Source organism: Triticum dicoccoides, chromosome 7B, assembly GCF_002162155.2.
Source record: "Triticum dicoccoides isolate Atlit2015 ecotype Zavitan chromosome 7B, WEW_v2.0, whole genome shotgun sequence".
Taxonomy (NCBI): domain Eukaryota; kingdom Viridiplantae; phylum Streptophyta; class Magnoliopsida; order Poales; family Poaceae; genus Triticum; species Triticum dicoccoides.
Genome location: NC_041393.1, coordinates 614,901,440 through 614,918,712, shown reverse-complemented (window position 1 = coordinate 614,918,712; position 17,273 = coordinate 614,901,440).

Below are 17,273 nucleotides of genomic sequence, written 5' to 3'. Positions count from 1 at the left end.
TCCTCGGCACTCACACTTATCTTGAGGCTTTTAGTAGTTTCCATTTACTTGTCTATGAACTGTATAGGCAACCAAGTAGTCCTTTACCGCGGACGCGGCTATTCGAATAGATCATGTTAACCCTGCAGGGGGTACTTCTTCATACACGGTCTCACCACTTACCGTCGTTTACACGACATGTACTCGGCAACCTTCAAGCGGAAGCCCAACGTGGGTGTCGGCCACGACCTACCTAATCACCTAAGCCTCCAGTCCAGGTTTATCGCCTATTCAGGTTCCATCCGCAGGGAGTCCGGCCGAGGTTTCCCATACGGCCCCGAACGATGTGAACAGGGTTCCCGAGATACCTAACGGGTATTCGGTACACCCGGCCACGTACCTACCGCATCACAGCCCACCCCTACGGTCAGCGCTGTCCACGGCCTCCAGTAGGCTACAAACACCAGAAACTACTTGCAACTCCTGGACGGAGAACTAGGGTGAATAAGAAGTCGAGAGGGTCCATTGGTTTCGGGCCCAATGCATGGTAGTAGCTGATTCTTAAATCACACATACAGATCTCAGTGCTTAAGGTCGGCTTCAATGAAACAACCCACCATGTACTCCTACATGGCCTCTCATCGATACCTTTACCAAATCGTGTTCACCACACCACTCTCATTACCGACATAATCATTTCGCTCTAGCCCATCACCCAGATGAACCAGACCTGACACGACTCTAAGCATAGCAGGCATAGCAAGGTAGGAACAACACATACATATGGCTCAATCAACTCCTACACATGCTAGTGGGTTTCATCTAGTTACTGTGGCAATGACAGGTCATGCAGAGGAAATGGGTTCAACTACCGTAGCACACAGCAGTTTGAATCGCGTTGTCTTAATGCAGTAAAAGAGAGCAGGAGCGAGAACATGGGATTGTATCGATATGATCAAATGGTTGGTTGCTTGCCTGATGGTTCGATGCACGGATACGGTTCTTCGTTAGGGTAGTCACGGTACTCCTCGGGGACAGATCCTGTCGTAAAGGATAACGATACACAGGCATCACCAAACAATGTGCAACAATATGATGCATGCATGAAACATGGCAATATGAGTGTGTTGGGCTAATGCAACTAAACCCAGAAGGGTTTGAACAAATTTGAATCAAAGATTCAAATTTCAATTTCAAATATGGCCTTTTAAAGTGCTTTTCCTTGTTCTGATTAAAACATCCATTTAACTTGTTGGATCATGCATGAAAATAGTACAGATGGATAGATTGGATTTTTCTGATCATTTTTCATATATAATTTGTCCAATTTGGAGTTACAGAATAAAAGTTATGAATTTTTGAAGTTTAATTAATATTCTGGAATTTCCTGATTTAATTTAAATCCAGAAATATCATTTACTGCGTCAGCCTGACGTCACAGTGACATCAGCAGGTCAACAGGGCTGGCTCGGGTCAAACCTGACGTGTGGGGTCCACACGTCAGTGACACAGGGGCTAATCCCGTGTTGACCCGGGCTGGTTAGCTTTGACTAAGCCCTGGGGCCCACTTGTCAGCGTCAGTAGGTGGTGGTTTAGTGGCTAATTAACTAGGCCATGTCAGCTCGCCGGAGTTCTGGCCGGCGGCGACCATCAGTGCGGCGGCGATAGTGGTTTTGGTCGTTTCGGCCACCAAATGAACCGCGGAGGCCACCGGAGTGAAGCTGAGGACGACCCGCGGCTCTTGGCAGAGTCCGTTGGGGTCGGGGTGGCCGGAGTCGACGGCGGCGAGCTCGGCTGCGGCGGCCGGGGTTCGGTCGTGCACGGGAACGGTGTTGCAGGGTGTTAGGGGGGGTGTTGGAGCGTGCTACGTGCTCCTAGTGAGATGTGGAGCACGATGGCGTGCTCGGTTGGGCGCTACGGCGATCGTGGCCACGACGGCGACATCGCCGGCGGCGTGAAGCTTTCGGCCGCGGTGGGGCTAGGGCCTAGGGGTCGGGAGAGAGCAGGGGAGAAGGGGGAAACGGTGGCGTAGCTCACCGCGGTTGCAGTGGGCGTCGAAGCGGGCTCGGGGACGCGTCGGAGACGACGAATTTGACGGCGACAGTGGTCGGAGTCCGAAGGGGGGGGAACGGCGACGTGGCGGCGATGCAGGGCTTCCGGGGACCCGTGGAGCGGTGGGGAGGAAGAAGGAGTCGAGGCGGAGCTTCTGAGCTGGTCGGGGAAGCGAGGGGTGGTCGGAGACGGTGGCTAAGGCGAACGGCGGCGACGGTGAGCTTCGGCCGTGAGAGAGAGAGAGTGAGGGAGAGCCGGGGGAGAGTGAATGGGGTGTCAGCGAGGTCGGGGAGACGACCAGAAGACGATCCACGCGGCGCAACGGCGACCAGGGCGATGCAGAGAGGCTGGGTGGTGCGTGGCGAGCTCGGGCGCGCCATGCTCACCTCCCTGCCTGCTCTGGCGAGGGGAAGCAGCTGGCTGGCATGGGCCAGCACAGTGCTGGGCCGGCTGGGCTGGGCCGCACAGGTAAGTCTTCCCCTTTCTTTATTTTCTGTTTTTATTTAATATAACTGCGACTTTGTTGAATTAAATAAAATACCTAGGCAACTCCAAAAATCACCAAACTACTCCTGGTCCATAGTTGGATTATTTCCAACATGAAACATTTTAGTTTGGAGATATTTGAGCATTTAAATATTTTATATAATTTTAAATGCCCAAATTCAAATAGTTATGATTTAATTCAAAACCCTAGGATGGCCTAGGAAAATGTGCACCACTTTTGGCAGAGGTTCTGAACCAAGGCAAAAATGATGGGCATTTTAGAAGGGCATTTCAGGTTCATTGAAAAATTATTTTAGTAAACCCTAGTTGGTTTCAGAGGGGACTGGGGGTTCTGTCATCCCCATTTCAAGTTTCTGATGAATGAGTAAACATGATGCAACACTCTAATGCATAACTAGCTAGGGTGTGACAACTCACCCCCACTCAAAAGAATCTCGTCCCGAGATTTGGGTTCCTCCGGGAAGGAGGCGGGATATTCAAGTCGAAGACGATCCTCCCTTTCCCAGGTTGCTTCATCTTCAGAATGGTGCGACCATTGAACCTTGAGAAACTTGATATTATGACGTCGCGTGGTACGTTCGGCTTGATCGAGGATACGAATGGGGTACTCTCGATAGGTAAGATTATCTTGGAGATCAAGCGTTTCGTGGTCCACTTCACGGATAGGATCCGAGAAGCAACGCCTGAGTTGAGAAATGTGGAAGACATCGTGAACTCTGGAGAGGTGCGGAGGTAGTTCCAATTGGTAGGCAACTTCTCCTCGTTTGGCAAGAATGCGAAAAGGTCCAATGTAACGAGGAGCCAATTTGCCTTTGATACCGAAACGATGGGTTCCCTTCAGACGGGTGACCCGAAGATAAGCCTTCTCGTCAACCTCGAAAGTCATAGCCTTATGTTTTCGGTCATATTGACTCTTTTGACGAGATTGGGCTGTTTTCAACTTTTCACGAACGATACGAACTTGTTCTTCTGCTTCCTGAATCATATCCGGGCCAAAGAATTGTCTTTCCCCGGTCTCTGACCAGTTAAGGGGTGTTCGACATCGCCGTCCATAGAGGACTTCAAAAGGGGCTTTACCCAAGCTGGATTGATAGCTGTTGTTGTAAGCGAATTCGGCAAATGGAAGGCACTTCTCCCAGTCCATTCCGAACGAGATAACAGAGGCTCGAAGCATGTCTTCTAGAATCTGATTGACGCGTTCCACTTGACCACTTGACTGAGGATGGAAAGCGGTGCTAAAGGAGAGACGGGTTCCCATAGCATTTTGGAAACTTTCCCAAAATCGAGAGGTGAAAAGACTTCCTCGATCCGAATTGATTTCCAAACGGACACCATGAAGAGACACTATTCGGGAGATGTATAAGTCTGCCAGCTGACTAGCGGTTATACTCTCACGAACAGGTAAGAAATGAGCTACTTTGGAAAGACGATCGACCACAACGAAAATAGCATTATTCCCTCTTTTGGTCCTGGGAAAACCGGTAATGAAATCCATACCAATTTTATCCCATTTCCATTTAGGAATAGCTAATGGTTGCAGGGTGCCAGCAGGCCGTTGATGCTCTGCTTTTACACGACGACAGACGTCGCAATTAGCAATATACTGAGCGATTTCTCTCTTCATCCTAGTCCACCAGAACCTCTGGCGTAGGTCCTGATACATTTTTGTGCTACCGGGGTGAATGGTGAGAGGAGATTCATGAGCTTCCTTAAGGATTAATCGCCTTAGGTTGCGCACTTTGGGAACTACTAGTCGATTCCCGAAGTATACGACTCCTTGATCATTAACGGAGAAACAATTCGCAATTCCTTTCTGAATGTTTCTCTTGATGCGGGAGATTCCCGGATCTACCTTCTGTGCGTTGATAATTTGATCCGTAAGGGTAGGTTTTGCCACCAAGGTGGAGAGAAAACCTTGAGGTACAATGTGAAGGTTAAGCTTCCGAAATTCCTCATGGAGAAGCGGTTGACTTTGTTGTAACATCAGGTTGTTACAATAAGATTTACGACTTAGCGCATCAGCCATGACGTTGGCTTTCCCTGGGGTATAGGTTATCCCTAAGTCGATGTCTGTGATCAATTCAACCCAACGTCTCTGCCTGAGATTCAAATCCGGTTGGGTGAAAATATACTTCAGACTTTGGTGATCAGTGAATATTTCGCAACGATTACCGAGGAGATAATGTCGCCAGGTCTTAAGTGCATAGACTACGGCTGCAAGCTCTAGGTCATGAGTGGGATAATTCTCCTCATGTGGGTGCAATTGCCGTGAAGCGTAAGCAATTACGTGTCGATCTTGCATGAGAATGCAACCTAGTCCTTGTCGCGAGGCGTCGCAGTAGATAACAAAGTCCTTGGAGAAGTCTGGCGGTACCAGTACGGGAGCAGAGGTCAGGCGTCTTTTCAGTTCCTGAAAGCTGTGCTCACATTGTGGAGTCCATTCGAACTTCTTATCTTTCTTGAGGAGTTCAGTTAGAGGTCTAGCAACCTTGGAGAAGTTCTCGACAAAGCGACGGCAATAGCTCGCTAAGCCTAGAAAACTCCGAACTTGCTTGACTGATTCGGGCGGAGTCCAATCAAGGACGGCTTGAACTCGCTCAGGGTTAACAGCAATACCTTTACCAGATATTACATGACCCAGATAGGTCACTTCTGACAACCAGAATTCACATTTAGAGAATTTGGCATAAAGGCGATGCTCTCGAAGTTTCTTCAACACTAGCCTTAGATGTTCGGCATGTTCTTCCTCGTTCTTGGAGTAGATGAGTATATCATCGAGATAAACCACGACGAATTTATCCAAATACTCCATGAAGATTGAGTTCATTAACCGAGAAAAGGTGGCTGGAGCGTTGGTTAATCCGAAGGACATAACGGTGTACTCGTATTGGCCATAGCGAGTAACAAAGGCCGTTTTAGGAATGTCCCCGTTTCTGATTTTGATTTGATGGTAGCCCAACCTCAAATCCATCTTGGAGAAGACTGAGGATCCAGCGAGCTGATCATACAGGTCGTTGATCCTGGGAAGTGGATATTTGTTCTTGATTGTGACCAAATTGACAGGTCGGTAATCTACAACCATCCGGTCCGTACCATCCTTTTTCTTAACAATAGGACGGGGCAAGCCCACGGAGATGAACTAGGGCGGATGAAACCCTTTTTCAAGGATTCATCGAGTTGTTTCTTAAGCTCGGCTAGTTCTAGGGGTGCCATCTTATAGGGTCTTCTAGCAATCGGAACGGTTCCTGGAATGAGATCTATTACGAACTCAACATCCCTGTCAGGTGGAACACCTGGCAATTCCTCTGGAAAGACATCCGGGAAGTCACGGACTACCGGAACGTCCTCAAGGTCTGGCAAAGGGCTGGCGTTAAGAGAATATAATTGTCGCTTGGCTATTCGGGTCAAGACATTGACTATCTTCCCCGAAGGATGGGTGAGTTGAACAGTCCTAGAGAAGCAATCAATTTTGGCTTGATGAGCTGACATCTAGTCCATACCCAAAATGATATTAATATCCGAAGATTTAAGGGCTATCAAGGATGCAAGGAAAACAAGTCTGTCGACTTGGATCTCATTTCCATAACTTACCCTAGAGGTCTGCCATCTAGACCCAGGGGTAGAGATTTCCATAGTGGATGGCAAGTCACAGAATGCAACGTTATGCAAACGGGCATAACTTTCAGATATAAAAGAATGAGAGGCTCCTGTATCGAAAAGAACGGATGCCGGGTGGCAATTAACAAGAAGCGTACCGAGAACGACGTTGGGGTCCTCTTGAGCTTCTTCGGCAGAGATACAGTTGACATGGCCACGTGAAGCGGTGACCGGTTTGGCATGGAACACCTTCCCTGTCGGCTTGCCACGGCCAACAGCTTTAGCAGATTGATTGGGGTTGGTCTGGGGACACTTGCGCATATAATGACCAGATTCCCCACACTTGAAACAAGTCACGGAACTGGTACGTGGAGGAGCATTATTGGATGGACCCCCATAGGGCTTGGCCGGTGCAGACTGTTGAACAGGGCGAGGCGCCTGGAAAGATGGCCTCGGTGTGAACCTGGGTGGCAGGGCGGTATTGGGTACCCACACGCGGCGTTTCTGAGGACCAGCACCGGATGAGGAACCCATATCACGTCCATGCTTGCGTGTTGCATCATAATCAGTCTGACCAGTTTCAGCACTGATGGCTTTGTTGACAAGTTTCGAAAAAGATGTGCACTCATGCAGACGGAGGTCGCGGCGAAGCTCAGGGCTAAGGCCCTTTCGGAACCTTGCTTGCTTCTTGGCGTCAGTAGAAACTTCCTCAGTTGCATATCGTGCGAGATTACCAAACTCTCTGCTATAGGCATCCACAGAAAGTCGGCCTTGGGTGAAACTGCAAAATTCTTCATGTTTACGGTCCATGAGACCCTCCGGAATGTGATGTTCACGGAAAGCCTCACTGAACTCAGCCCAAGTGGTGACATGGCCCGCTGGGCGCATGGCTCCATAATTCTCCCACCATAGACTGGCGGGGCCTTCAAGATGATATGCGGCGAAGGTGACCTTGTCAGCTTCCGCTACCAACGCGGAACGCAGCTTGTGAGAGATACTGCGAAGCCAGTCATCAGCGTCGAGAGGCTCGACGGAGTGGTGGAACGTGGGTGGATGCAATTTGATAAAATCACTGAGTGATACCACGTTAGCCCTCTGATGGTGTGCTGTATTCTGTTCTATACGCTCCAACAAACGGTTTGTCTCCCGCTTGTTTCTCTCAGCTTCCATCATCACCTCGGCTAGTGAAGGAGGATGAGGCAGATTTTCATTCCTGGCTTCACTGCCTTCGGCCTGCTCTTGGGAAGCAGGATTAGCGCGCGTGTTGACCATCCTAGGTAGACAAGACAATGATTTAGTCAGGATGGTAAAATTCCGACATAGGATACATAAGGTAAGGAATAACTCGAAATGCAAGATGATCATCCGTATGACATGGTAGATACAGAAACTGCTTCTTTATTCCATCGTCATGCACACCATACAAGGTTTAGTACAAGACCAAACAAAGTACTATTATGGTGAGAAAAGGATTACATCTCGTCAGAGGCATTCCAAGCTCCTATACATTATTTTCTACACCTCCGGAAAGAGTACAAACTAGGACATATCCCACGAGTCACGCGGAACGATAGATGACACAGCTAGTGCGAACTAGTGATGCTACCCCTAACTCAGATCGATCCGTAGTAGTCCTCATAAAAGTCACCTCCATAGCCTGGAAGCTCAACATGTTCATCCGGAAACAGACGATCTCACGGAGCTTGTGGACCATAGGGGCTAGGATGAGGCCTTGGACCAACAAACGGTGGACTGCGGGGACCGCGAGGTGGGGTGATGCCTCCTACATCACGCCAAACCATCACGTCCGGCAGAGCAGATCTCACAGGATAGAGATCGCGCATATCCGAATATCCAGCTTGCACCGCCGGTGCGAACCGAGTCAAAGTGGCCCAGTGATCGGCACGGGTATTGAAGAGCTCTAACCTTAAGGCCCGATTTTCACGGTCCTTATCCTCGAGCATCTCAGCAGTGGTGCGAGTCCGTGAATCCTCCTGAGTGGAGTCAGCATAAATAGCTTGGAGATATCCTTGTGCTCCCGGAAGTGATCCTGGCATATACCGGAAGTCAGAGTCCCGAAATAAACCAGATCTGACTCGCATAATGGTCATCATAGAGTAGGCGGCATCCTGCACAGCCATCTCGATAGTAACCCCGAGTCCATAGGAGCAGTGAAGAGGCTCAGTGGATCCAGGATAAGATGGAAATATCCTGACAGTGCAGAGATACTGGCTTTGATTAAAATCTCGGAATTGCTCTTCGACCGTGTACTCAGGATACCAGCGGTATCCAGCCTCAGTCATTACCCTGACCAACTTAGCAGTATGGCCGGGTACATCTAGGCATCGAGTAGGCGAACCACTTGATTGAGGTCGCGAGTGGCCATCTGAAAGCATAATCATAATGCAAGGCATTAGAATTTCTAGCAAAATTTCGGCAGCATAACAGCTGTAAATGCTCAAAAAGGATATTGAGACTTTTGACAAAGGATTTCGTACACACCCAACATCATCATATCAAAGTTCTGGAACCATTCTAACAACATAATGTGGTAGTAGAACTGAACTAGGCTTGTAACCATCAAACTTATAAGGTACTACTGATTAGTAACACGTGATCCTGATAGAGAGAGTAGATCCTAATTCCTTAACCCCCGGTGGAAGAATGGACTGACTCAGATCAGAAAGTCATAAGGTATAAGGAGTAAAAAGAGCCTTACGTTCCAACCCACAAACAATTCCCCTACATATAACTAAAGAATTTCTAGACTCAACATCGACCAGTTTGGCTTGGAGAACCTACAGGCAAACCTGGCTCTGATGCCAACGCTGTCAGGACCCCGACTCGATGTCACATCGATCTAGCTGGTAACACCTCATATCACTTTGCGGCCTCACGCACGGTATCCCCACGGGTGTCGTCTTACCTTTTCCCGGGACCGTTTGCGCCTTTTGGCTCGCGTATATGAAAGTGTCGCTAGCATCCATATGATAAAGAGCCCGGGCTGACATGACTAGTCGTAAACCCAAAGTGGCACAGACTTACAGGGACAGGCATCCATGACCCAGCTTCGAACGTGTCGGTCATCAGCAAGTGGGTCCGGGCTGTAGCACTGGGCTAGCAGGACTCCGGTAAACCGGGCTGTAGCGGGCTAACAGGACTCCGGTACTCAAAGCGTGACATTTCCCCGAAGGGACAGACACGGGAACGAAGAAGGACACATGCCGGCCAGCCTAAGTGTTCCAGAGCAGTAGCAAGCTACCATGGCTCAGCGGTAACACTAGGAGACATTTCCCGGTAAGAGAGGCTACTAAAGATAAACAACTAGATAGTCAGATTCCACACATACCAAGCATTTCAATCATACACACAATATGCTCGATATGTGCAAATACAACGAAGCATCACAACATGACTCTATGACACAAGTACTTTATTTAAGGCTCAGTGAGCCATACATAACATACACACAAAGGTACGGGTCTCACGACCCAACATACAAGTCATACAATCATACAAGCCAGCAGCGGAAGTAACTTGTCTGAGTACAGACAACTAGTAAAATAAAAGAGGCTTGGAAAGCCTCTGGCTATACTATGTGGTCCTTCACAAGCTCAGGGTCACCACCTGGGTCTTTAGCCTACTCGTTGATGTCAACGTCTACATAGAACCCATCAGAAGGGATTGCAGCGTCTTCTGTAAAAATGTAGATTATAGCAACATGAGTACAAAGGTACTCAGCAAGACTTACATCAGATCCTACATACATGCATAGTATCAAGAAGGGTTGGTGGAGTTATTGCAGCAAGCCAGCTTTGACTCTTGGCTAGGCTATCCTACGATACTTCAGCTTGAAATAGTTTTGCGCACACGAGTCCACTATTCACCACTTCAATACACTACCGAGGATCCACCTCCGTCCTCCTACGGAGGAGCCATCCTCGGCACTCACACTTATCTTGAGGCTTTTAGTAGTTTCCATTTACTTGTCTATGAACTGTATAGGCAACCAAGTAGTCCTTTACCGCGGACGCGGCTATTCGAATAGATCATGTTAACCCTGCAGGGGGTACTTCTTCATACACGGTCTCACCACTTACCGTCGTTTACACGACATGTACTCGGCAACCTTCAAGCGGAAGCCCAACGTGGGTGTCGGCCACGACCTACCTAATCACCTAAGCCTCCAGTCCAGGTTTATCGCCTATTCAGGTTCCATCCGCAGGGAGTCCGGCCGAGGTTTCCCATACGGCCCCGAACGATGTGAACAGGGTTCCCGAGATACCTAACGGGTATTCGGTACACCCGGCCACGTACCTACCGCATCACAGCCCACCCCTACGGTCAGCGCTGTCCACGGCCTCCAGTAGGCTACAAACACCAGAAACTACTTGCAACTCCTGGACGGAGAACTAGGGTGAATAAGAAGTCGAGAGGGTCCATTGGTTTCGGGCCCAATGCATGGTAGTAGCTGATTCTTAAATCACACATACAGATCTCAGTGCTTAAGGTCGGCTGCAATGAAACAACCCACCATGTACTGCTACATGGCCTCTCATCGATACCTTTACCAAATCGTGTTCACCACACCACTCTCATTACCGACATAATCATTTCACTCTAGCCCATCACCCAGATGAACCAGACCTGACACGACTCTAAGCATAGCAGGCATAGCAAGGTAGGAACAACACATACATATGGCTCAATCAACTCCTACACATGCTAGTGGGTTTCATCTAGTTACTGTGGCAATGACAGGTCATGCAGAGGAAATGGGTTCAACTACCGTAGCACACAGCAGTTTGAATCGCGTTGTCTTAATGCAGTAAAAGAGAGCAGGAGCGAGAACATGGGATTGTATCGATATGATCAAATGGTTGGTTGCTTGCCTGATGGTTCGATGCACGGATACGGTTCTTCGTTAGGGTAGTCACGGTACTCCTCGGGGACAGATCCTGTCGTAAAGGATAACGATACACATGCATCACCAAACAATGTGCAACAATATGATGCATGCATGAAACATGGCAATATGAGTGTGTTGGGCTAATGCAACTAAAGCCAGAAGGGTTTGAACAAATTTGAGTCAAAGATTCAAATTTCAATTTCAAATATGGCCCTTTAAAGTGCTTTTCCTTGTTCTGATTAAAACATCCATTTAACTTGTTGGATCATGCATGAAAATAGTACAGATGGATAGATTGGATTTTTCTGATCATTTTTCATATATAATTTGTCCAATTTGGAGTTACAGAATAAAAGTTATGAATTTTTGAAGTTTAATTAATATTCTGGAATTTCCTGATTTAATTTAAATCCAGAAATATCATTTACTGCGTCAGCCTGACGTCACAGTGACATCAGCAGGTCAACAGGGCTGGCTCGGGTCAAACCTGATGTGTGGGGTCCACACGTCAGTGACACAGGGGCTAATCCCGTGTTGACCCGGGCTGGTTAGCTTTGACTAAGCCCTGGGGCCCACTTGTCAGCGTCAGTAGGTGGTGGTTTAGTGGCTAATTAACTAGGCCATGTCAGCTCGCCGGAGTTCTGGCCGGCGGCGACCATCAGTGCGGCGGCGATAGTGGTTTTGGTCGTTTCGGCCACCAAATGAACCGCGGAGGCCACCGGAGTGAAGCTGAGGACGACCCGCGGCTCTTGGCGGAGTCCGTTGGGGTCGGGGTGGCCGGAGTCGACGGCGGCGAGCTCGGCTGCGGCGGCCGGGGTTCGGTCGTGCACGGGAACGGTGTTGCAGGGTGTTAGGGGGGGTGTTGGAGCGTGCTACGTGCTCCTAGTGAGATGTGGAGCACGATGGCGTGCTCGGTTGGGCGCTACGGCGATCGTGGCCACGACGGTGACATCGCCGGCGGCGTGAAGCTTTCGGCCGCGGTGGGGCTAGGGCCTAGGGGTCGGGAGAGAGCAGGGGAGAAGGGGGAAACGGTGGCGTAGCTCACCGCGGTTGCAGTGGACGTCGAAGCGGGCTCGGGGACGCGTCGGAGACGACGAATTTGACGGCGACGGTGGTCGGAGTCCGAAGGGGGGGGAACGGCGACGTGGCGGCGATGCAGGGCTTCCGGGGACCCGTGGAGCGGTGGGGAGGAAGAAGGAGTCGAGGCGGAGCTTCTGAGCTAGTCGGGGAAGCGAGGGGTGGTCGGAGACGGTGGCTAAGGCGAACGGCGGCGACGGTGAGCTTCGGCCGTGAGAGAGAGAGAGTGAGGGAGAGCCGGGGGAGAGTGAATGGGGTGTCGGCGAGGTCGGGGCGACGACCAGAAGACGATCCACGCGGCGCAACGGCGACCAGGGCGATGCAGAGAGGCTGGGTGGTGCGTGGCGAGCTCGGGCGCGCCATGCTCACCTCCCTGCCTGCTCTGGCGAGGGGAAGCAGCTGGCTGGCACGGGCCAGCACAGTGCTGGGCCGGCTGGGCTGGGCCGCACAGGTAAGTCTTCCCCTTTCTTTATTTTCTGTTTTTATTTAATATAACTGCGACTTTGTTGAATTAAATAAAATACCTAGGCAACTCCAAAAATCACCAAACTACTCCTGGTCCATAGTTGGATTATTTCCAACATGAAACATTTTAGTTTGGAGATATTTGAGCATTTAAATATTTTATATAATTTTAAATGCCCAAATTCAAATAGTTATGATTTAATTCAAAACCCTAGAATGGCCTAGGAAAATGTGCACCACTTTTGGCAGAGGTTCTGAACCAAGGCAAAAATGATGGGCATTTTAGAAGGGCATTTCAGGTTCATTGAAAAATTATTTTAGTAAACCCTAGTTGGTTTCAGAGGGGACTGGGGGTTCTGTCATCCCCATTTCAAGTTTCTGATGAATGAGTAAACATGATGCAACACTCTAATGCATAACTAGCTAGGGTGTGACATCTAACATGCATGAAAATGGTACAGATGGATAGATTGGATTTTTCTGATCATTTTTCATATATAAATTATTTAATTTGGAGTTACGGTTGATTTTATATGATTTTTAGAAGTTTAAGCTATTTTCTGGAATTTCCTGATTTAAATTTAAATCCAGAAAGAATTAACTGCGTCAGCCTGACGCCAGCATGACGTCAGCGAGTCAACGGCCAGGTCCAGGTCAAACCTGACGTGCGGGGTCCACATGTTAGTGACACAGGAACTAATCCCGATCAAACCCAGCGCTGACTGGGGTTTGACCAGGGGTGGGGCCCACTGTCAGGCTGTAGGTTGTTTAGTTAGCTGGGTTAGCTCCTAATGACGGAGCCATGTCGGCTCGCCGGAGTTTGGCCGGCGGCGACCATTCTGCGCGGCGGAGCTGCTACTGGGCGGCGCTAGGGGCTGCGTTTAGGTGCGGGGAGACCACCAGAAGGGAGCCCGTGCTCTTCCGCATCTAACGGAGCAGGAAGGAGCGGCCGGGGTGCGCTGTACTCGACGGAGTCGAGCTCACGGCGGCGGCCGGAGTTCGGGCGAGCTCGGGGTCGGCGTTAGGGAGCACAGCAGAGGGTGCGGATGGGCGCTATGGCCTCCTGGGGGTGCACTGAGCACGGCTGCGTGCTCGGTTGCAGCTCTAGGCAACGGTGGCTACGGCGGCGACATGGCCGGCGGCGAAGAGCTCTCGGCTCCGACGGGTATCGGTGTTAGAGGAAGAGAACGAGTCAGGGGAGAGGGGGAAACAACGGAGGAGCTCACGTGGATCCCGTAGAGGTGGACGGCGAGCTCGGGGAAGGCCGAATGGCAACGAATTTGACGACGGCGATCCTCGGTGGCCGAGGAGGGGAACAGCGGAGCTAGTGGCATCCAGGGGCTTCCGGCGCCTTTCGTCTGGGTGAGGATGAAGAGGGAGACGAGGCGGAGCTTTCTGGAGCGTCGGCGAGGCAGTGCGGTGCCTGTGGCCGCGGCGAACGGCGTCGGTGGCGACAAGCTCCGCTCGGGCAGAGAGGGAGAGAGAGCAGAGGAGAGGATGGGGACGAGAGAGTGAGCGAGGGGGTTCCAGAGGGGTAGCGTGGCAACGCTGTAGGTGTCTAGGCGTCGGGGATGCAGGCAGGCAGGGTGGAGGTGTCCGGGGCGCGTGGGCGCGCGCGGCGGGCACACGCCTCTCGTCCTTCTGGCGAGAGGAAAGTGACGACTGGCATCGGCCAGCTGGGTTGGGCCGTGCTGGGCCAGGCTAGGTGAGCGCCAGGTAAGTCTCTCTCTCTCTCTCTCTCTCTTTTATTTCTATTTTTCTATTTCTGCTGCAACTGTTGGGCTCATTAAAAATACTAAAACGTTTCCAAAAATCCTTCAAATAATTGTGGGCTCTGTTGGGTTTATTCCAAACATCCCACACTTAAGTTCAGAATTAATTGAGCACTTAAAATAATATATATCATTTAAATGCCCAATTGCAAATACTGTATGATCTAATTCAGTGACCAAATATGTCATGGAAAAATGTGCAACACCACTGGTTATGGATTCTAGCATTAACCAGAAATGATGAACATTTTTGAAAGCCATTTGGACTTACTGAAAATATTTTTAGGTGAACCTAGTGAATTCCTTTAATGCTAGGGTTTGGACAATCCCCATTTCAAGTTTATTTGAAAAAATTAAACATGATGCACACATAAAGGGCTAGCCTAGTGCATGCCAGGACTAGGGATGTGACATTGCTCGAGCCAAGGAGCAAGCCAGGATAAGTGACGCGGCTACCTCGAAGGCAGTAGAAGAGCTAAAAGCCGAAAAGGCTGCTCACTGCCGAAGCAGGGAAGAGTTGGCCGGAATGGCCTTGAAATTAAAAGATGCTACCGACCGTTGTGAGGTTCTTGAAGAAGAACGCCAAGTGGAGCAAGAGTTCCTGAAGCAGGCTGCTGCCGAAGTCAAGGATGCCCGGAGCGAGATGCGGGCTATGAAGGAGGAACTGCGTCAAGTCGGAGACATTGCGGCTGGAAAGCCTTTTCTTCTGCGTAGGAAGTTCAGGGATCCGAAGTATGCTCAGCTGGGCCAGTTGTGTGGTGCGAAGGATCCTTATCTGGATTTGGCGGTGAGTGTGGCGGACGCAGTCGTGCACTTCCGAAGCCAGAAGGATCACAAAATGGAAGAGCTTTACTAGTCTCAATTCCATAGTCCGGAGCGTCCACTTCCGTTGACTGATCGGCTGGCTGAGTGGGCTGAGCTGAATAGGTTGTCCGGACTTGCCATGACGGACGTGGTCGCTCATCTGTGGCCGGAAAGGCCCAATCCGAAGAGTTATGTTGGCTTGTTGCAGCAATTCCTTGGGGCGGTGCCACATATCAAGGCGATGAAGCGGTCGGTATGCATAGAAGGTGCACGGATGGCTCTCGCCCGTGTGAAGACATACTGGGCGGACATGGATGCCACCGCTATTGCATCCCGGGGTTCGGATAAGAGCCGATTACCCACCGAGCACTATTTTGAGGAAGTCCTGCAGGGCGCTCGTTTAATAGAGTCGTAGTGCTCGAAAGATGTCATGTTCAAATGACGTGTATGATTTGTGAGATCATGTTTATAATGCAATAGCTTTTTATACTTGTGCGTTCAAGTATTGAACTATCTCCTGTGCGGCCGTATATGTATGAATAACCTGAAAGTTGTAGTCTTTGGCTTCAGCCCCCACGCACATGGTGCGGCGGTGTTTGCAAAAAAGAAAAGTGCTTTTGCACACTTAATCCAACGTCTTGGTCCTTTGAAGGAGGTGATAGCATAGCAAACTAGGCAACCGGACTATAATGCTTTATCACTTTCACTTAGCCATAGGAGGTCGATGGTGGGGCTACTATATAGCCCCTAGAGGCACCGTGCACTCCGAACTCGGGGCACGTATGTGCCTGACCGGGAAGCGGTCCTTCGTCAAAGCGGAGGAATTCTAAACATTCCAATAGTCGATCGAGTGGTTGACCAGTCTCTCGCTATATCATGACAGTCAATTTTCGACTTTCTCTACTGAGGTGCTCGCCCTGCCGAACCGGGGCACAATCGCAGTAGTTCTCCTAGTGCCGCGTTAGCCGATGGAGCAGAACGTAAGGCAGCAAAACACAGGAGCTGGGCAAACCCAACATTTTACCAAAGACATGATTCGGAGCTGATGCATATAAGGCCTAACTCGAGACGCCGAACACTCCCTGAGGTGTTCGGTCTTTATGATACCGGGCAGAACAATGCCCTAAGCCCCTAGTGTCCAGGTACAGGCGGGAACTTCTGACGCGGCCGATGCCAAAACGCCAGCCTCCTTATTGGTTATGGTAGAAAACCGGGGGATGTGTATCAACAAGAGACAGTAAGAAAGGTTTACGCAGGGTCTTAATCTGAAAAGAATCCTTGCAACGGGTCCCTGCTACACGTCTGCGCCAGTGACAGAAAGGGTTGCAAGGCACGTATTGTATTGTTGCCATCGAGGATAACAAGATGGGGTTTATATCATATTGCTTGAGTTTATCCCTCTACATCATGTCATCTTGCTTAATGCGTTACTCTGTTCTTATGAACTTAATACTCTAGATGCAGGCAGGAGTTGGTCGATGTGTGGAGTAATATTATTAGATGCAAGCAGGAGTCGGTCTACTTGTTGCGGACGTGATGCCTATATACATGATCATGCCTAGATAATCTCATAATTATTCGCTTTTCTATCAATTGCTCGACAGTAATTTGTTCACCCACCGTAATACTTATGCTATCTTGAGAGAGGCCACTAGTGAAACCTATGGCCCCCGGGTCTATCTCATATCATATTTGCTTCCAATCTACTTTTATTTGCATCTTTACTTTTTGCATCTATATTATAAAATACCAAAAATATATTTATCTTATCTTACTATCTTTATTAGATCTCACTTTCGCAAGTGGCCGTGAATGGATTGACAACCCCTTTATCGCGTTGGTTGCGAGTTCTCAGTTTGTTTGTGTAGGTGTGTGGGACTTTTGACGAGCCTCCTACTGGATTGATACTGTGGTTCTCAAAAATTGAGGAAAATACTTACGCTAGTATTGCTGCATCACCCTCTCCTCTTCGAGGAAAACCAACGCAAGCTCAAGACGTAGCAAGACCTAAGTGTTATTGTGAATATGGTTAGTTCATAATATTTGTTGACAACTTGAATGTTGGCTTTACATATTTACAACAACAAGAGCAAATAGAGTTTGTAAAAGTT